Below are 21,505 nucleotides of genomic sequence, written 5' to 3'. Positions count from 1 at the left end.
CTGTTTTGAGACAGTCTCGCTCTGTCAACCATGGCTCACTGCAGCCTGGAACTCCCAGGCTCAAGTGATCCTCCTGCCTTAGGCTCCCAAGTAGCTGGGACTACAGATGTGCACCACTATGCCTGTCACATTTTTAATTTAATTTTATTTTTTTTAAACTATTATTTTTTTTTGATGTGGAGTCTCCCTCTGCCGCCAGTCTGGAGTGCAGTGGTACGATCTTGGCTCACTGCAACCTCCGCCTCCTGGGTTCAAGAGATTCTCCTGCCTCAGTCTCCTGAGTAACTGGGACTACAGGTGCACACCACCACGCCCAGCTAATTTTTGTATTTTTAGTAGAGATGGGGTTTCACCATGTTGGCCAGGATAGTCTCGATCTCTTGACCTTGTGATCCACCTGCCTTGGCCTCCCAAAGTGCTGGGATTACAGGTGTGAGCCACCGCGCCTGGCCAAATTTTTAATTTTTTTTTTTTTTTTTGTAGAGACTGAGTCTCACTGTGTTGCCCACGCTGGTCTTAAACTCCTGAGTTCAAGCAGTGCTCCTGCATCAGCCTCCGAAAGTGCTGGAATTACAGGTGTGAGCCACTGCACCAGGACCTCTACTTCTAAGGATGCTTGTCATTGGATTCAGGGTCCACCATAATACAGGATGATCTCATATCCAAACTCTATATTTGCAAAGGCTCTTTTCATCCGAATAAGGTCATATTCACAGGTTCTGTGTGGACATCTCTTTGGGGAGGGCACCATTCGGCCACTACTCATGGCCAACACAGATACGCCACCCTGCATCCTTTTTCTCTTTTAAGAAACATGCTTTTCACTTTGGGAGGCCGAGATGGGCAGATCACGAGGTCAGGAGATCGAGACCATCCTGGCTAACACGGTGAAACCCCGTCTCTACTAAAAATACAAAAAATTAGCCAGGCGTGGTGGCGAGCGCCTGTAGTCCCAGGTACTTGGGAGGCTGAGGCAGGAGAATGGCGTGAATCCAGGAGGCGGAATTTGCAGTGAGCCGAGATCGCACCACTGCATTCCAGCCCGGGTGACAAAGAAAAGCTCTGTCAAAAAAAAAAAAAAAAAAAAAGAAACGTGCTCTTTTTTAGAACCATACTTTGGAGACATCGAGCGCTGGGGTGAGGTGTTTTGGGATCAGTTACCAGCAGTGCATCCTCGGGCGGGTTTCTCATTTCCCAGCTGCCCTGTGTCTCAGTTTCCTCACCTGGGAAGTGGAGCTCTGAATGGTCCTTCCCCTGTCGGAGGGTGTGGGAGATGACATCTTGTATTGTTATATCGGTGAACAACTGGTTTGAACATCTAACTGGTATTTCCCGCAGGAGTCTGGATTTCTGCTTAGTCAATCTGCCTCACTGATGTGCTCACTATTAGGTTTCCCTCCAACCCTCAGCTGTCAGTGATGTAATGCTGCTGGAATACCTGGACACAGAGGTCCTCCGGCTCCAGCTGTCCAAGAGAAAGTTCTGGAAATGGCCTGTTCACTCGAGGGGCTGTGCCTTTGTGGTTTTGAAGTGTCACCGCTGTGCGCCCAGAGGGTCGTGCTGGTTGGTCGCCCCCTTGGCAGAGTCTGTGTGCACTGGGTCCCTACCTTCCACTCCTCCCACTGAGGCCACTAGTCCTGGCCATGAAGATTGCGCCCCCGCTGCCATCGTTTTGCTTGACGTCTCCTTTGTTTTAGAGGTGTAGTGGCTTTTCAAGTTAAAACCTCTTGTTGTAGTTCCATTTCTGGCAGCTGCCGGCTCCTGCAGGGAGGGTGTTTCCTGACCTTATCCTTCCCGGCGGAGAAGCTCTCAGGGAGTGGGTGGGATGCCCTGGCCACATGCCAGCCCTCTCTCATCCTCCTGGGTCTCTGTGGCTCACCCAAGGATGGGGAGCAGCAGCCTCACTTCACACATGCCTGAACGGGGTGTCGGGAGGACCTGCCATGCCCCATCCCATGCCAGTGTTCCTGCCTGTGCATGGAGCCTGAGACTGGGGCTCCTCACTGCCTGGAGGGAGGGGCTGGGATCACACCTGTGACCCCTTGCCACACCCTAGTCCCTCTGGAGGTGGGTGTAGGTGGGATTGCTGTAATGCCCCTAGGCCAAGGGAGCCTGGGTGTCCTTGGCCCCCTCCTGTGGCTCCCAGTTGCCACCAGGAAATTTGGGAGCCCCAGCAATACGAACGGCCCGGTGGTGAATCCAGCAGCCTGTGGTGTCACCGGGTGCCTTTATTTCTCAGGAAGCAGTGTGATGTCGTGCTGAGGCTTGGCACCCAGGAACAATAATGAAAATGACTGCTTACCCGGCGGCGGCTGGTGCCAGGCGCTGTGCTCAGTGCTTTCCCGAACATTATCTCACTTAATTCTCAAAATGTCCCAGCCAGGCAAGGAGTGGGGCTTGAGAGATGGGGCCACTGGGGGAGGCGGTGGCCAAGTCGAATTTGAACCCCAATCGGGAAGCCTCGGTTCTCTGAAGAAGGCCCCGCTGGGCTCCCTCATGAGGGAAGATAGAGACGTCCTGGGCCCGGGATCCAGGAGGTGTCTTGCCGCTGAGATGTCTCTGTCTTGGAATGGCAGTGCTGGGCATGAACTGGGGGCCTGCAGTGACACGGGCTGCTCTCCTACCCCCATCTGCTGTGTGACATGAGGTAAGCCGCATCACCTCTCTGAACCTCATTTCCCTACTGTGAGAAATGGAGCCAAATTTACCCCATTTAAACTACAGTTGTGCGGGGAGCTTGCCCGGTCAGGCGTTAGGCTGTTTCAGAATTCCAGATGATGGGGTCTGAATCCTGCCATTCACAGGTGGAGAAAAGGGGGCTGGGAGAAGGGGAGGGACTGCCCGGAGCCTTGCCTCCCACCTGTGACCTCAGCCACAGAGCATGGCTGGTCCAGGTGCCTCTTTCTTGCCCCCAGATGAAGCTAGGAGGACAGGCCATTGCCTGAGCATTGCTGTGTGCTGGGGGCACAGGCAGGGAGAGACCCTGTTCTCAGGGTGGGGCCTGCCCCTTCGCCTGTTCCCTAGAGGTGAAACGGCCTCTCTCCATGTGCGCCGCATCCCGGAGCCCCCGCCCCCTGGCTGAGCTCAGGCTTCCCATGAATCTGTGGGTCCTGTGTGATGCCACAGGTTGTGGTGGTAGCTTTGCTGCTTGGGGAGTAAGTCGATGACTTGCCCACTCACTCATTCACTTAACTTCGGGGACCCCCAGTCCTGAGGGGGAAGCAGCTGTTCGCTCAGAGCCCCATGGCTGAGTGGAGGTCTCTGCAGAGGGTGGTGCCGCTGGGGGGCAGGGATGGTTTCCTGGGGAAGAGGCCCTGGATCCTGGCCCCACAGGGGGTTTGGGGGCTGCTGTGGCACCAATGTCCCTCAGCACCAGTGTTCAGCTCAGGGGAGCCCTTAGAGAGCCTTTCAAAACCATCCCTGGGCCCTAGGCAGGGAGGGCCCCGGCCACGTGCTTCCTAGCCCTCCCTGTGACATGAAGGGAGCAAGACTTAAAGGGCACGAATCCCCGAGTCCAACTGCGGGCTTGCTGCTCAGGGCTGGCCATCAGCCTTGCCTCCCCTCTCACTGCACGTCCTGCTTCTGAGCTGGGGTGCTGGTCCCAGACCCTCCTCCTCCTGCCTCGTTGTAGAACCCACTCTCTCTTCCTTGGGCCCAGCCGCCAGGGCCCCACTCCTGCCCCATGCCTGGCTTTCTCCCTCAAAGGTCCCTGACTCCCCACCAGCATGGTGATCACCTCTTTCACTGAGAAAATCGAAGAGAATTTCAACTCATGCCCACCGCAGCTCCCCTCCCCATGATGGACTGTCACCCCTCACCTACAGGGCCCACCCTTCTTGCCTACCCAAGGCTATGGCTGTCCTGAGTCTCCCTCCCTCCGCTGGACCCTGCACTACACCCTGGTTGGGAGTGAATCCTTCCGACGGTGACAATGAAGGGCCCACCAGGACGGGCACTGCTCCCCAGGCCTCAGGACGCTGCAAGGCACAAAACAAAGTCCTGCCCCACAGAGCTTCTGTGCCAGGGGACCACTGGCCATAGACTCCATGGGACAGGGACTCGCTTCCGGAGAATGGGCCCAGACCCGCCTGGAGTCAGGGAGGGAGCTGGGAGGGCATCCGAGGGAAGCAGGGCCGGTGGCCAGAGGTGGACGGAGCCTGATCAAGGGGCAGGGGCAGGGGGACGGGGAGGGGGAGCAATTGCAGGGTCTGGAGGCTGCAGCAGCATTTCTGGTTTTCTTTCTTTCCTTCCCTTCTTTCTTGTAACAATAAGCATTTCTTCCCGCTCCCTGGTCCAGTGTTTGGTTGTGGCTCTGCTGAGCTGCTGTGAGGAGTTGGGCTTGGATCTGTCAGGCTGAGGTTGGTTTCAAATCTCCTTTGTGTGTCTCCTCCCAATTTTTTTTCTTGGAGGTGAAATTCAATTTTTTTTTTCTTGGAGGTGAAATTCACATAAGATGAAATTAGCCATTTAAAAGTGAACAATTCAGTGGTATTTAGTGCATTCACAATGTCGTGCAGCCATCACCTCTGTCTAGTTCCAAAGCCTTTCCACCACACAGAAAAGAAGCCCTGTCCCATTGGCAGTCACTGCTGGTCCCCACCCCATCCCCTGGCAGCCACTAAACCACTTGCTGTGGCTGTAAATCTTCCTAATCTGGACGTCGTGTGTGCGGGGGGCCCTGCACGGGCTACCTTCCATGGTTGGCTTCTCCATCTCCGTCATGTCCTCCAGGCTCGGCCCTGGTGTGCCGTACATCAGCACCACCTTCCTTGCTATGGCTGAGGGATGCCTGGGTATGGACGGACACACTCTGCCTGAGCATTTGTCAGTGGTGGACACTGGGCTGCTCGGCCTTTGGCACCTGTGAACGTGCTGCCATGGACATGGAACACAGGTTCCCCGGATGCCGGTTTCTAGGTCTCTCCATGTACCTAGAGGTGAAGTGGCCGGGCCTACGGCAGCCCTGCCAAACTCTGGAGGGGCTGTTACCTTTGGAAGAGACTCTGACTCCAGGGCACCCTCCCTGTACCCCTCCAGCCTGCGTTATTGCCGTACCCCAGGACCACAGACCTTCTCACAAGACTGTCCTGCTGCTCACCAGATTCTCCTTATGACCGCTCCCTGCAATGCCTCGGAAATGTTTAGGACAGGGTCACCAGTCACCTGGTTTGTCTGAACCTGTGCCCTCTGGGAACACCTGCCTTGTGGCGCTCCGCCCAGCCCTCTTCCTCCTCCTCTGCCTCTTCTTCGGAGGCCAGGCATCTTCCCATCCATACTCGCTCCCTTGCACACCTGGCCTCCTCCAGCCCAAGGTTCGTGTCTAGCCCAGGCCTTTCTTCCCCCACCAGCCCAGGTGACATCTCCCCTGGGGTCTGTGGGCACCTGGATCCTACATGGCCAGAACTGGGCTCCCACTTTCCTTGAGCCTGTGGTCTCCCCGCCCCAGTCTCCTTGTCACTGGAAGGGGGGGCAGGCCGAGAACCTCCCCTGCCACCAGGTCTGCCTTGGCCAGTGGGTGGGAGGGCCAAGCATGGGGTCATGTCTGGCAAGGTGGCCTCCCAGCTGTGGGGCGTTGCATGGCTCCAGGCTACAGGCCGGGCCTCCTCATCTGCAAGTGGCTACAGGAATCCCTGTCTTGCCTCCTGGGGCTGTGGTTGAGGTGGAATCGGGTGACTTAACGCTGAGTGTGATGGTGGGGACTGTGGGCTCCTGGCCAACTTCCTTCCCTCTCTCTTGAGCTGCAGTGACTTCGAGGGAGGTGGTCCAGGCTCTAGCAGAGCCTTCCTGATCCTTAGTGTCCCCAGGTGTGAGTGGGAATAAGAAGCTGCCCTACCCGCTGCACACGGCACCACTGGACCGCTGGACCTACTGGAGGTGCTGTGTGAAGGGCTTCCCAGAGGTCCAGGCACATAGTAGGTGCTCAGTGTGTGCTCACTTGTGGGTCATGGAAGACACAGTCTCACTTTTGCTCTTTTTCAAAATAACATAGGTAAGCAAATTAACTAGTCTAGCTACATTCATCTAGGTAAATTAAAAAATAGATATGGGCTATGTATTTTAGACTCAATGTACAAATTGACTGGAGTCTATTTTTGGCAGAGTGGAGGTGGGTCTGATTTTATTCTCAGCTTGGCCACTGACTGCCTGCCTCACCTTGAGCAGCTGCTCCAAGTCTAGTACCTCTGCCTAGCTCAAGGTGTTTGTTTAGGACCAACTGAAATGTTTAATGCAAAGGCACTTTGGAAAATACAAAACCTCAAACTAATTTAGTTTAAAAAAATGAAAATGATCCGTCAGACTTACAAGTGTGACATTTTTCTTGAGCAGCTCGTGCGTATGCATTCCTGGTCATGCACCTGCTGGTGCTGACGAGATGAACCCATCTAGCACATTGGGTTCCCAGAGGTCCAGGCACATAGTAGGTGCTCAGTGTGTGCTCACTTGTGGGTCATGGAAGCCGGCTGTGTTTGTTCCGAGAACCCAGTTCTGTGGGCTGGGCCCCCAGGGAAGGACAAGTTTGGCCGCTGCAGCAGGGAGCAAAGGCGGACAGGCACACACGCCCCGCAACCCCGCAATCTTCTGCCTCTGGCCCCACCAGGCTGCAGCTGCTTGAGGCAGGGGGCAGGGGGCAGGGGCCCAGCTGGTCCCCATTCCTTAGTCATCTTGTTGGCACTTAGGACCGGCAGGAGCCCCACCAGGAGCCCTTGGAGGGGCTCCAAGCCACCTGGTTCCCTTAGCCTGGGAGTGTTGGTTCTATGGGGTGGGGGTTTCATGGACCCCCACCCTCCTCAAGTGGGTTCAGAGAATGAGGCCTGAGACTGGCTGTGTATAGATGGGTTGTCTAAATGGCAGACACCTGTGGTCCATGATGGTGGCCACAGCATTTGGGCAGTCTAGACGGGGAGGTGGATTGTGGCGACAGATGGAAGGCCTGAAGGTGGGTGTGGGCAGCACAGTCGGGGCAACCTTGGTGGTGTGAGTGCAGGCATAGGCCATGTAGCTGTGTCTGAATTTCGTAGGCAGGGCCGGTGGGGTATGTGTGGAGATGCACAGATGGTGGGGGTCAGGGAGGCCAGGGCAGGAAGATGTGGATAGTGTCCCTGGGTCTGGGAACAGGATGGGCTCCTAACTTCTGCCCCTTCTTGCCCAGTCCCCCACTCTCTGGGGAGGGACCGAGGCTGTTCCCAGGCCTGGGCTGGAATTTTAAGTCCGTGTGCCTCCCTGCACAGCTGTACCAATCTCCCTTGCCCTCCCCTGCCCTCCCCTACTGGAAAGGACGTTTGTCAGAAGCTTGTGCTGCTTAGGAGTTTCAGGTGCTGACTCATCGCTTTCTGTGCTTGTCCCCATTTTACAGATGGGGACACCGAGGCTCAGAGAGGTGGAGGGAATTTTCTGGGGCACATGGTGCTTTCTTGAGCCACAGTAGAGGGGTCTGGCTCTGGCTGATGTGGCAGCTCTCAGAGGCCCTGCTTCAGGCCCTCAAACAGTCTGAGTTTGTCCCTGAGGTTGGCTGCACCCTGGGGCTGACCTGTTTACCCTGCCCCACTGCTAGAGCCTCTGCAGCCCCTGGCCTCTGCATGCGCCCTCCCCTCTGCCTCTGGTATGTTTCCACTCTCACTTACGAGGCCAACACTGCCTGCTGGTCATTTATCCAGCTAACCCTGTAATGCCCCTCTGGGAGCCTCAGACCCCCCCATGCAGGTTGAGCTACCAGCAAAGGGTGCAGGCCTGAGGGCAGCATGCCTGGCAGGCCCTGGGTCCTGGGGCTCCACCTCATGGTTCCACAATTGCTGAGCACCTGTTCCATACCAGGCGCTGGGATTGTCTCACTTAGTCCCCTCATGGTCCATTTTACAGATGAAGCCACAGGGGCCTGGAAGGCACCATTCAATCCCATGTGTTTGACACCAGCACCAAGTCCCCAGGCCTTCACCGCCCGCCTCCACCCTGAGCAGTAGGGCAAACACCTGGCCAGTGGCCTGAGGCTGAGCTCTTCCTCCCAGGGCCACTCATTTGGGCCCATGGAGCATGTGGCCTAAGTTTGGGGCCAAGGGTGCCACTCAGGGCACTGCTGGTGTCTAGTGCTGGCCTCTTATGCCCCACCTACAGGACTCAGACAAAGGAGGACAGATTGGAATAACAAGGGGTTTGGTCTGGGCCGTGGTCTACCTGAACTGTCCAGTGAAGGCTACCTCCCTGGGCCTCAGTGCACTCATCTGTAAAATTATAATATCTCTCTCATGGGGATCTCGTCACGTGTCAGCTAATGACATTTCAGTCAATGACAGAGGGTGCGTATAACAGTGGTCCCATAAGATCACTAAGGGGCTGCGGTATACAGGTGTGCCACTTTTTATCTTTTATACTGTATTTTTGCTGTACTTTTTCAATGTTTAACTATGTTTAGATACACAAATGCTTACAATCGTGTTTCAGTTGCCTACAGTGTTCAGCACAGTACATGCTGTACAGGTTTGCAGCCTAGGAGCAACAGGCTCCATCACACAGCCTGGGTGTGCAGCAGGCTGTACCATCAAGCTTTCTGTAAATCTCTCTATGATATTCGCTGAGTGATGAAATTGCCTGATGACACATGTCTCAGCAGGTATTCCCATCGTTAATCGAGGTATGATTGTATGGTACTCAGGAGCTGAGTCTGACACATAATATAGTAAGTGTTCAATAATCCTAAGCTCTCATTATAGATCACTGTTGCTGTTCTGCAAACAGACACAGGGCTCCGGCTCTGTGCCTGCCCTGTGCTGGGTGATGCACTGATTCTGGAGATGAATGAGGACTGGAGGCTCAACTCGAGGCTGAGGGTGGGGAAGGTGAAGACAGACACTGCCCGGTGTGGTCAGGGATGTGGCAGAGAGAAACCCTGGCATAGGCACCCTGGGAGGGGACCAGCCTGGCATAAGGTGTTGGAGGTGGGAACTGCTGGGAGTTCAGTGTTGCCAGGGGTAAACCATTAGAAATTGCTCATCTTATTTCCAGAAATTCTTTCCAGGCCGTGCTGGGGCCACAGCAAGTGGGTCCCTGGAAGTGCTAAGGGACCCCTGAGGGTGGCAGGTCTGGACATAGACCATGACCACGTGGGATCCATGGGCTATGTCCTGCTTTAACCCAGTGCCTGGCACAGAAGTGTTGATGACACCTGGGCAAGGTGGCTCACACCTGTAATCCCAGCACTTTGGGAGGCTGAGGCAGGAGGATTGCTTGAGGCCGGAAGTTCAAGACCAGCCTGGGCAACATAGTGAGACACATCTCTACAAAAATGAAACATTAGCTGGGTTTACTGGAGCACACCTGTAGTCCCAGTGACCTGGGAGGCTGAGGAAGGAGGATCACCTGAGCCCAGGAGTTCAAGGCTACAGTGAGCTCTGATCAGGCCACTGTACTCCAGCCTAGGTGACAGAGCAAGATCTTGTCTTAAAAAAAAAAAAAAGAAAGACAGCGCACAGTGACTCATGCCTGGAATCCCAGCATTTTGGGAGGCCGAAACGGGTGGATCTCTTGAGGCCAGGATTTCAAGAGCAACCTGGCTGACGTGGCAAAACCTCATCTCTACTAAAAATACAAAAATTAGCCAGGTGTGGTGGCACCTGCCTCTGGGAGGCTGAGGCATGAGAGTCGCTTGAACCCAGGATGCGGAGGTTGCAGTGAGCCAAGATCGTGCCACTACACTCCAGCCTGGGCAACAGAGTGAGACTTTTTCTAAAAAAAAGGAAATAGGCCAGGCGCGGTGGCTCAAGCCTGTAATCCCAGCACTTTGGGAGGCCGAGACGGGCAGATCACGAGGTCAGGAGATCGAGACCATGCTGCCTAACACGGTGAAACCCCGTCTCTACTAAAAAATACAAAAAACTAGCCGGACGAGGTGGCGGGTGCCTGTAGTCCCAGCTACTCGGGAGGCTGAGGCAGGAGAATGGCATAAACCTGGGAGGCGGAGCTTGCAGTGAGTTGAGATCCGGCCACTGCGCTCCAGCCTGGGCAACAGAGCGAGACTCCGTCTCAAAAAAAAAAAAAAAAGGAAATAATGGACCTGATGATAACAGGGACGGTGATATAAATATATTTCTCTATGCCAAGCATGGCTCTAAGCTCTTTATGAAGTCATTAATCCTCATACATACAATTACATCATATCGCCCCCATGCTACAGATAGGGATACTGATGCCAGAGAGGTGAAATGACCTGCCCAAGGTCTTACCACGACTGAGTGACAGAGGTCAGATAGAGGTTGTGCACTGGCCTGGGGAGAAGGGAAGAGTATTTGGGGTTCAGCTGAGGCAGAGGAGTGGCTGGAGCCCCTCTGCTTGGTGGCAGGGCCATTTCCAGAGCATGTCCTGTTCTGCCCTGCCTGCCCTGCTGTGTGGCTCAGGCATGGCCTGCCCTCTCTGGGCTCTGAGCCTCTGCAGCCAGCCCAGGATGTCCTCAGGCTTCTCGGCTGGGCCACAGCCCTGCTGTACCTGGGTCCCTGCCAGCCTTATTATGGTGGCTGCCCTGGGCCCCTGGGAGCAGACAGGGGCCAGGGGTCATTCCAAGGTGCCAGCTGCCTGGCCTTGGGATTGGAATGGGGGTGAGGGGCTGGCTGGGCTCTCGAGAACTTGCTGAGGCTAGAGCTGAGTGCTACATGCACCTGGACTCCTTGTTCTTCCTACAACCTTGAGAAATCCTCAGCTAACAGGCAGGGAAACTGAGGCTCCGAGAGCGGCAGCCCGGAATCTGAGATGACATAGCCAGGGAGTCACAGAGCTAGCTCGCTGCAGAGGCCTGCTCCCACTTTGCGGATGATGTTGATGATAGCCACAGCTTCTGCTTGCCTGGTGCTTGCTGTGCACAGGTCTGTGCCGGGCAGCGAGCCCTGGCATGCCCATCCCAGTCCTCCAAGGGGCTATCAGTGCCCATGTTACAAATGAGGACACCGAGGCTCAGAGAGACATCCCTGTGCCTGGCCGGGGTTCTAGCCAGCTTAGTACGCACCAGTCTCAGGAACCAGCGGTTGTGGGATGCCCGGGGTGGATATCAGCCCCGATTGATGGGGAGGGCCATCCCGTTTGGGGTGAGGGGCCCTTTCTCTGTGAGGCTGATGACAAGAGGATATGATTCAAGGGCTCTTCACAGTGATCACTGTCCTAACCACTGGACCCCTGGAGTCACTAGAGCCGGCCAAACTGAGCCTCCACCCAGCGTCTGGGGGTGGGGCTAAGGCATCAGGTTCGTGGCCCACCATGGCTATGGCCTCAGGCAGCCGTGGGGATGGACTGCGCAGAGCCTCCCAGGAAGGCTTCCTGGATGCACGCAGGTGTTTGGGAGGCTCTGGCCAGGGGTCATAGTTCAAGGGGGTCTCCCAGGGCACAGATTGGAGCACACTGTCCATCAAGGTCATCTGCCTGGCCTCCATTCCCAGCTGTGTGACCCTGGGCAAGTCCATTTAGCTCTCTGGGCCTCGGTTTCCTCATCTGTAAAACAGAGATCCTCATAGGGATGCTCGGGGACTGAATTTGGGAGGCCAGATGCTTGACAGTAAAGGCGTGGGCTTGTTCCCCAGCTCTGCCTCTTATAGGCTGTTTGGCCTTGGGTAAGAAACTTCGCTTCTCTGAAGCTTAGTTTGCTCATCTGCCCAGTGGGGATAATAGCAGACTCTTCCCTGCAGAGCTTTCTCGGGGCGCAGTGAGGTAGTCAAGGTAACATCCCTGTAGCTGCAATCACAGCTCCTGCCGCAGGCTCTCGAGCAAGGGCCACCCCAAAGAATGCAGGAGGCCTCAGCTTCTCCTGCCTGAGATCGCTGCCGTGTGGGGCTTCAGCGCCCGGCTGCCTGTTGGGAGCGGATCACCAGCAGTTTCATCCCCGTGCACTCTTGTCTGATGAAATATAAATAGCATGCGATGTTTTCGAGCAAGGCTAGGGAAGCGTCTGTGGGTCGTCCTCCCCGCCCGGCAGAGGCTGATGAGCTGGCCTGGGGACGGGAAGGAGATGGGAGCTCCTGAATAAATCATCGTGGGAGCTGGGCTAATGCACTGGCCACGGGCAGTGTGTGCAATTAGTGCGTTAATTGTCCAGAGAGGATGACTTTGTGAGGGTATGGCCCAGAGTCCACTGGTTTGCAGAGTGCCTGATGTCTGGGATACCTTCCCCCACGACTCTGGGAAAGGACCCCAAGCCGAAGGACTCAGCCAGTGCGGCCTGACTCAGGGCCTCACACTCTGCCCCGCCCCCTCCAGCTCTGCCGGCAGCCCTCAGCTGGGACTGACACAGGGCACAGCAGGGATTGGCAGGTGAACCAGGAGCAGAGCCTGGGGGCCAAGACTTGCCCCCTCCCACCCCGCCCTTCTCCTTTTCTTCTTTCAGCCTCTTTGTGCCAGTGGTTTGGTTTTGTTTTTTGCCTTTGAACCAAGGCTGTCCCAGACTTAGCTGCTCCTGCCCCGTTGCCAAGGTGACCAGGCCATCCCTGCCACCCTGCGGCCACTGCCAGGGCTGGGCGAGGGACATAGCCCTGGATGTGTGTGTGTGTGTGTCCACGCCTATGTACATATGTGTACAAGAACAGACACGCAGAGACCCCCGGGTCTATAGACCCACACAAATGTGGGCATGGATTCATCGTTTGAGGAAGGATGCAGGCCTGAGTCTGTGTGCACGCCGGAGGCACACGGAGGTGGACTGCACACATCCATATGTGCCCATGCAGGAGCTCCTGGTTATACCCCACACTTCTCTGGCACCCGAGGCCCTGCCCAGTGCCTCTTCTGGCCACTGGAGCCTCCTGCATGTGCAGCCAAGGGAATGAACGCGTCCTCCCCCGCCTGGCAGCCCCCGTGGCCAGCAGCATCCCGACGCCAGGCCAGACCTCTATGGCCCCCACTGCCCGCAGCATGCTGGGCCATCCCTCCACCGGGCTTCCTTGCTGGGGATAACTCTGAGGTATGTTCTATGCCCAGGAGGCTGGAGCCCAGGTATCCTCAGTGGTGACCTGCTCATCTATGCAATCATTTTTGGCTGCCATCCTGTCCGCATCTCAACTCCCTTCCTGGTGCTTCCTGGTGTCACCTCCAAAGTAAACTCCCTACTCCCAAATCCTTGACTCAAGATCTGTTTCTGGGGAAAGGACTAGAACACACTCTTACCACAGGTCGTGTACGGCGTGTACACATGTGACATGTTGCCAGCAAAGATGCGTTTACAGAGTTGTGGTGGTGAGAGCAGGCATGTGCTAGCATGTATCATGTAGTGTGTAGTGTGCATAGCACATAGCACTATGTGCTGGACCTGTTCTGGGTACTGTGCATAGACTAACGTCTGCTGGACCAGGGAGGCAGAATGATTAGACCCATTCCACAGATGTGGAAACTGAGGTAACGATGAATCCATAAAGGTGTGCCTTAGGGGTGGAGCCCTGGCAGGAGCTGGGACCCACCCTAGGAAGTGAGAATTTGTGCACCCGCTCAGCATTGCTGCACTACCCACCCCAAGCCCTGCAGATGTGGCAGGAGGCTGGAGGTGGCAGCAGCTGCATTCATCTTCAGATCCCATAGAGCGAAGCTGGCATTCCCCATGCCCGCTTCTGGCCCTGCACCCCAGTGACTGGGTGCAGGTGCCCTTTCCAGGATGCCTGGCCCCCAGATGCTGGCCGACCGTGTGACCTTGGGGCTCTGGATTCCCTCTCTGAGCTTATTTCTTCCTCTTGGGGCAAGGATAGTCCCTGGCCATGTCTCTTGGGGTTGTTAAGAGATGCACAAAGTAGGTACTTTCTTCCTGCTCCAGGCATGAGCCACCCACCTGCTTTCTGAGCAGACGTTGCTGGTCACACCTCTGCTCTGGGACAAATGTCCTGCTGGAACCCAGGTCAGAGAAAGACCGTAGCTCCAGGTCAATGCAGCACAGCAGGGACCAAACAGGGGCCAGGCACCAGGGCCCTACCCCACCACTCCCACAGCCCCTGCCTCCTCACATCATCAATTAGCTGCCACCAAAGGAATGGGAGAGAGGCAGGCAAGAACCACATAGTCAGGGAAGGCTTCCTGGAGGAGGTGGTCCAAGCCGTACCTGGAGAGGCTGTGGTGTCTCCTAGAGACACCAGGGCCAACATGTGTGGTCAAGTCCTAGGTCTCTATTTCCCCAGCCCTGGAAGTCCTGAATTTCTGTCCTGGCTTTGCCATGGACTGGCTGCGTGTCCCTGGGCACGGAACTCACCCTATCCAAGCCCCAGTTTCTTGCCTCTATCAAAAGAAACTGGTGTGAATGGAAGTGGCATGTGTCACAGTGACGGGTGTTCCTGACGCACAGCAGTTGCGCAGTCCCAGTTTACTGGGGTTGGAAAGCGTGTGTGGCAGTAAGAGGTCCGTGCAAGGCGGCATGGGGTCAGAACAGCCTCTGTGGGGCCCTGCTCGCTACCGTCTAGCTGTGGGGTGCGTGAGTCTCCTCACTGTGAAATCAGGCCATGCAGAGCCACCTGCTACCTAGTACTAGAGGAAGTGCAGGAAGAAGTGCAGCCATTGCTGTCCAGGCCCTTCCCTGTGGCCTGAAGGGCTCCCCATCCCACCTGGGTGGGCTGCACATGCAGAGGCGACCTGGGGGTGGGGAGCAAGCTCCTGGCCTCTGAGCAGCCTGCCCCAGCCCTGTCCCCTCTCAGAGCTCATTTCCCTGCCCCTCCCTCCTGTCTCCTCACACCCTGCCTTGTGTCCTGGGCCGGGGGCCCTGCTCCTGTTTGCAGCCCTACTGCCCCTCAGCCGGCCTCGAGTCCCTCCTCCCAGGTGGTCACACAGTCCCTCCTGCAGCCGGAATCTCCTGTGTTTCTCCGGTTTCTCCTGGGATGTCTGTCTCCCCTGATCTGTGAGGAGCCAGGCGCAGGGTGGACCACCCTTTTCATGCTACACCCCGCGCAGAGCCTCAAACGGGTTTGGTGATCAGGAGAGACTTGGTTGTGGAATAAATGGGTAATGAACAAGTGGCTGGGTGGGCGGGCGAGGGGCCAGGCTGTCCTGTCCTTTCCCGACAAGGCCCTGGCCCTGAGCTGCCAGATGCTCCGCCCTTCTCCGTCAGATCCAGCGTGCTGAGCTGCTCGTGTGCTAGGTATGCCTTTGACATCCTCTTTCTCAGAATAACACTTCTGAATGCAAGAGAGAACCCCTATAGGGCTACAGAGGAAACTAGAAGTAAGTGTTGCAGTACTTATCAAAACATTATTTTAAAATGTGTGATCTAGTAATTAGCATGCTGTTGCATATGAGCGCCTTAACTAGCAAGACCTGGTGGCAGCCGTCCTACCGACTCCGTGAGAGCGGGGAGGAGAGCCGTGCAGCTCCAGCGGTCTGCATTGTTATAGGGCCTGGGGGGAGCCTGGGCTCGGTGTGTCCAACATACATTTCACAGAGAGGTTGAAGGCGGGGAAGTTGATGATTTTTCCTCCATCAAGTTCACAAAACCCTGGCTTCTGTCCTTGGACCCTGCGGCAGGACCTCCGGGAACCTGCTCCACTGTCTCGGGGACTGCAAAGCCTGCTCCTGCTTTGCCCGGCCCCCTTGCTTTGCCTCCAGGGTCCTTGGGCAGCCCCTCTGCGGGTCTGAGGACCAAGGCAGGCATCCCGACTGTGACTTGAGCTTTAGTTTCCCAGCCATGGTGGGGGAGAGGTGATCGGGGTCAGCTGCATCCCCAGGCCCCCACACCTGGCTGATGTGGGTGAAGTGCCCAGGTCAGGCATTGTGAGTCCCCCAGCAAGGCCATAGAGCAGAGAGGATCTCCCATCACCCCCAGGCTCAGCGGGAACCCTCCTGCTGGCCTGGCAGAAAGCTGACATTTCCTGCCCTGTGGGCTGAGCTCAGAGCTCAGCAGGGGGTCAGAGAGTGACAGCCATGCTTTCTCCCTGCGGGGACCACCCTGCTGTGAGCAGTTCATATGGGAGGAAGGTGGAGACGCCCTGTTCCCAAGCTTTGGGGCCTCTCATTTGACAAATGGGGAAACTAAGGGACAGGGACAGGGGCAGTCCCCCCAGAGGGGACAGGGACAGGGGCGGTCCCGTGGCGCACTGAAGCTGGAGTGGTCTTGGGTGGGCTGCAGCGCTGCCTGGCATCTTGTGATGCAAACTTTAAGGAGTGCGCTCTTGGAGCACAGGGACAGAATCCTAGTTCCCAATCCCTTAACTTCCCCGAGGGACCAGGTTCTGTGCTGAGGCCCCTCAGCACAGTCAGACCCATGTTCTACCCTCAGGAGACCCTTGGCCTGGTGGCCTCGGACATACAGGCTGTACCCAGCATGGTCTGGTCCAAGACAGAGGGAAACACAAAGGATGGGCTTGGAAATGGGTGTTGAAGGATGCATAGGAGTTTGAGGGAGAATGGGGAAGAGAGGGCCTTGGGTAGTGTCTGGCATGTGGCAAGGCAAGGCCTTTCCTCTGAGTGCCGTCAAAGAAGAGGTGCTCCCTTCTGCCCAGCAACCTGCACGTCCTCGGCCAAGTCCGCTCCCTTTCTGAGCTGTGTGCCTCTGTCTCGCCATCCATCTGCTGTCCCTGCCTCCCTTTCCTCCACCTCCCTGGCACACTCGGCTCCAGCCCCACTGCCCTCCCCCGGCCTCAGCCTCAAGGCCTTTGTGGCTACAGTTCCCCCTTCAAGGAGTACCCTCTTCCCTCATTCTCTTCTCACCACCTCTCCATCAGATGTCACCTCCTCAGACAGTGTGCCCTGACCTCTGGAGTAGTCTCCACCCGTCTCTGGATTTACTCAATTTCTTTTTTCTTCCCCAGCCTTTTTTTTTTTGGTTTGTCTTGCCCCAGCAGCAGGTGGGCCCCCAAGCATGATGTCAGCGCATAGTAGAGGCTGGGCAGACGCCGCTGCGTGAGTGAGTCAATGCTGAGTGTGATTCTGGCAGCAGAGCCAGGCCATGTTGCGCTCGTGATCTGAGCTGTAAATGGGGCCTGGGGCAGAGCGATAGGCTTTCTGGAAAGCCCGCCCTATCTTCCTGGACTCCACATCTCTGAGGTCAGCCTCCTGCCCATGGTAGGGTGAACCCCAGAGCCCTTAGAGTCTGTCAGGTCCTCCCAGGGAATCTTCTGTACCCGAAATGAGGCCAGATTTACAAAATAGGGAACCAAAAGAAGGAAGCTAAGGAAGCAACTGTCATGTGCTCCCCTACAGAGAGCAGTCAGGGTATGGGGGGCTGAGGCCCTAATCCTGGCTGGCCCTTTGTGAAGAGATCAATGTACCTTCCAAGTTGGGGACTTCCTTGCTGGGAGCAAGACAGGCTTGGAGGGCTCACTGCAGGGTTGGTGGCTGGAGTACAGAGGGACTGACGCAGGACACCTGGGTGCTAGGCCCAGCTCTGGCTCAGGCTGGTGACCTTGGGCATGGCTCCTCTCTGCACTTCATTTCCTTCTCTCAAAGAAGCTTGGTCCACCTCACCTGGGACGTCTCTGATGCAGTGAGCAGAAGCCAAGTGCTGGGTCTTAGGGGCTCAAGAAACACGCTAGGAGTACTCATGGAGGAGCAAGGGACTTGGGGAAATCTTGGAAGGCTTCATGGAGGAGGCAACCTTTGAGCTTAGAGGATGCATTGCATTCTGAGAGACAGAGAAGGGCATTTCATAGTGGGGGACAGTTCAGGCAGACATTGGAAGCCCAACCCTAGCTCTCTGCTCATCCCTACTGTGTCCTTTTATCTTTTGATTTATAAGAATTCTTTAGATATTAAGCACATGGGTTCTTTTTAATAACAAACACTTATTATTTATCTTTCATTTTACTTATGATTTGTTTTGACAACATCATATGTATTTTTACGTAGGCAAAGTTCGCAGCCTTTCCTTTGGTGGTCTTTCCGGTCCCAGGATGTTCTTGTGTCCTTACCTTGGGTCCTTGCTCTCCTGTGCACATGCTGGCTGCTCAGGACATGTCTGAGACTCAAATTAAGTTGAAGCTGGAAAATTTACAGCTGTATGAAAATCAGAAGCCAGGGTGCCTTTGCTGACCTGTGCCTCCCTCTGGGGTTCCTGCCCATCATTCCCTCTTCCCTGGAGTGGGGTCCAGCTGAGGCCCTAAAGGGGCCTGTGACTCTCTGCAGGGTGAGGCAGAGGCTCGTAGCTGTGATGAGGGGAGAGGGTGGGGGGACAGGGAGTTCCCAGCTGGCCAGTCTCCATGTATTCACTCACGAAAACCCCATGAGATAGGTGCTACAATTAGTTGCATTTTACAGGTGAGAAAACTGCGGTTCAGAGAGGTTATGTGGCTTGCCTAAGGCCACACAGGAAGGGATGGAGACAGGACTTGAATTCATGCCTTGTTGCCTCAGAACTCTTATAGTTTCAAGCTCTCTTATGGCCCTTGGGCTCCCCATTGCCTTTAGGATCAAGTCTGGGCTCATTAATATGACATCCGAGGCCTCCTGGGTTGTCTCGGCCTCTGTGCCTGCACACACTGAGCTTCCCTGATAGGATGGTGTCAAGGCTGTGCCCATCTCTTTGCACCTTCCCCACAAACCCCGAATAGTTTAGATCCTGGAATGGAGGGCTGGCAGGGCTTCTGTGGAGTAGCTGGGCCCGCCCCCTGGTTTGCAGACAGTCAGGGAGGGCCTTGCCCAAGGCCCAGTGCCTGGAGAATGGAGCTGGAATCTGCACCAAGACTGCAGGACTCTGGTGCTCCCCACGACACCCCAGGGTGACCTGAGCTGCTCTTAGCTGTGTCACTGTGCTACGGTTGGTCTCAGGCAGGGTTCTCTCCCCTGCTGCTTGCTGCTGTCTCCCCACTGGCAGATACTCCTCCAGGAAGCACCCCTCCTGCCACTGGGTTAGACACCTCCCCTGGGCTCCTGAGGGCCCAGTGAGTTGTGACTGCTGACTTCTCACCGCCTGCCCTGTGAGGCAGGGTGCCCCATGAAGGTGGGCTCCCAGTGGTTCCTCTTCAAGTCCTTGGTGCCCAGTGAGGACTTGAAGAGGGAGACCCAGAGAGGGACAGAGCCCTGCCCCAGGTCACACAGCAAGTTGGGGCAGAACCAGGAGTTCCAGGAGCGCCCCAAGACCCTCCAGGTCTCCCCTGTTCCTGGGACTTACTGGAGCCCAGGGGCAGTGTCTGCGATGGCCACCCCAGCAGAGGGCGCTGCTGTGGGGGCCTCTGCTGTCTGCTTCTCCCAGGGGCCTGGGGCCAAGGACACCCTCTCTCCCTTCTGCCCCCACCCTCTGTGAAGAAGGATGTGCTCAAGATAAAAATACCGTCAGAAACATTCCCTGGTGTTTGGTGTGACTGTCGTCCACCCTGTGGGGCCAGAATCTTCTGACCTGGCCTCACCTTGGGGCTCAAGGGTGGACATCTGCCTTTTCTGGCCACTTGGTGCAGCTTCTTCTTGGGATCGATATGTCCAGCCCCCATCTTTATGCCACAGAATGTGAGGGGCCTAAGGGGTCAATGTCACTCAAGGTTCCTGCAGCTTCCGTTTTCTGAGCATCCTCTGTGGTCCCGGCACAGAGCGAGTCATGGAACAGCGAGGCAGATCCTGCCCTGGGGGCTTGTGTGTCTTGTGGTTCCTTGCGGGCCCGGGGGGTTTCTGAGGACATCCAGCAGGCCACAGGGAGGCTTGGGCACAGCCAGCTTTCCTTCCTGTTGGGAAGCCTGTTTCTGCTCTCGGTGCCCGCGTGGTGTCAGGAGCACCCGTCACAGTGAACACCTGCAGGACCCACACTGCTGCACAGTCTCTGGGGGCCAGACACCGAAGCCAGGGCATGGCTTACCCTCAGGACAGTCTCCTGAGGTATGTGGGGTCTCCTCATTTTGCAGATGAGGAGTCTCAGGCCCCAGTGAGCTGGGGGGCCGCCAGGCCCCTCCAGGGAGGGTGACAGCTGCCACCTCCCAGAGACCCGCTGGGACCAGGCCCAGTGCCTGGCCTGCACCTTCGTCACCACCTTGAATTTCATGGCACATCCTCTGGGAGGCCTGGCAGGTGTCACCAGCCTCGTTTTTCAGGGGAAGCTGAGCCTCAGGAAGGGGAAGTGCCTTGCCCTGTTCCGTAGGCAGTTTCAGCCCCAGCCTCAGCCCAGGCCCTGCCCTCCCCTGCGGGAGGCTGTGGGCCAGCCCGGCCTGTTGGCCCTCAGTCATGGTCATGGGGAAGCGCTGCCCCCGCAGCCCACCTCCCCATCCAAGATTGTGACCATAACCCCGGGAAACATTAGTGGGACTTACACTTGGCGGGATGAGCTCACGTGGTGGCTGCTGTGGCCCCTGCAGGTGGTGGGAGCTCTAGCCAGGGTATCTGGAAGACTGGCTCCTGTTTACAGGGTCCTGTCCTACCCTGTGACTTCAGGCAAGTCGCTTCTCTGCTCCATGTCTCAGTACCCCCTATGTAGAGTAGAGCTAATTTTGCCTTCTTCCTGGATAAGAACAAATCCAGCTGGACTTGTAGTCTGGGAAATGCCCCTTTCAGGTAGTAGAGAGTGAGGGACGAGGTTGGGAGAGCCTGGTACAGGCCAGGTGACCAGCAGGATGTGGGGAGAGGCTGCTGCCCACGCTTCTGGCCCCCACCCCTGCCTGGCTTCCCATGGCCCTGTGGCAACATCCACCTTCACTGCTCAGAGTTCCAGCTCCAGGTGACTGGGCAGGTGACTTAGCTTCTCTCAGCCTCAGTTTCCCTATCTGTCCAGAGGGGAGAATTGTCCCTCTCCAAGGCAGAGTGTTGGGATCACTGCAGCCAGCTCCCGAGTATGCAGGGCCAGGCACAGTGTTGGCCTACTCGAGGAATGGTGTGGACCCTAGTCCCTGCCATGGAGGTTCCCAGCTGTGTGACGTTGGCTTGTGACAGAACCTCTCTGAACCTCTGCAGCTCATCCACCTGTCCGTCCATCTACCCATCCATCTCTGAACCTCTGTGTCCCAATCAGTTTTGAGAGTGGAATGACTGAGAGAGGCAGTGTGTGCCTGTGGCCTCTGCTCCCAGAATGATGAGGGATGGGGAAGCAGGGGCTGGGGGACTAGGGGACTTGGAGGGTGAAGAGGGACTGAAGGGCCACTAGAGACCAGGCAGGCCATCCCCTTTCAGAACAAGCTGAGAGAGGAGAAGTGACTCACCCAAGGTCACACAACTTATGAGGGGCAGAGCTTGGATTTGAATCTAGGTCTATGTGCCTCTAAACCACTGTCACCTGTCCCAGGAGGCTGATGAGGTGGGGATGACTCACCAACAGTTTGCTTAATCCCAGCCAGAAAAACCAGTGTGACAAACCAGCCTTGGTTGTAACCTTGGAAAGGGCAGGCCCCATGAATTCCCTGGCTGGGTGGTGGGGAAGTGAGCTGCATGTCAGGTGGCTTACCTTGGAGATCCTCAGAGCCCCTTCCCACCATCCTCTTCTCTGATTCTCACGGCACACTGGATAGTAAGGCAGGGTACCCCTTTGACAGGTGGGGAAATTGCATCTTGGGGATTGCAGGGACCATGCAGGATGTGTGTGCACCCAAGGCAAGTCTCTGGCAAATTACTGATGTGTGCCCATCCATGTAGTTAGCCATGTGCCCACCTGCTCATCCATCAA

At 56.3% G+C, this 21,505-nt stretch overlaps 1 protein-coding gene across 1 annotated transcript in view; it reads left to right on the top strand.

Moving 5' to 3' along the window:
- The first annotated feature begins 19,542 nt into the window (after positions 1-19,542).
- KCNJ12 (potassium channel, inwardly rectifying subfamily J, member 12) overlaps positions 19,543-21,505 on the top strand; it is an 11,973-nt gene continuing 10,010 nt past the window's right edge. The window contains exon 1 of the mRNA XM_011962524.1: positions 19,543-19,734. The gene's annotated coding sequence lies outside the window, so the exon portion shown is untranslated. The remainder of the gene's footprint in view (positions 19,735-21,505) is intronic.

The sequence above is a fragment of the Colobus angolensis genome, unplaced genomic scaffold, assembly GCF_000951035.1.
Source record: "Colobus angolensis palliatus isolate OR3802 unplaced genomic scaffold, Cang.pa_1.0 Scaffold595, whole genome shotgun sequence".
NCBI classification, from domain to species: domain Eukaryota; kingdom Metazoa; phylum Chordata; class Mammalia; order Primates; family Cercopithecidae; genus Colobus; species Colobus angolensis.
This window is presented reverse-complemented; position numbering and strand designations above follow the sequence as displayed.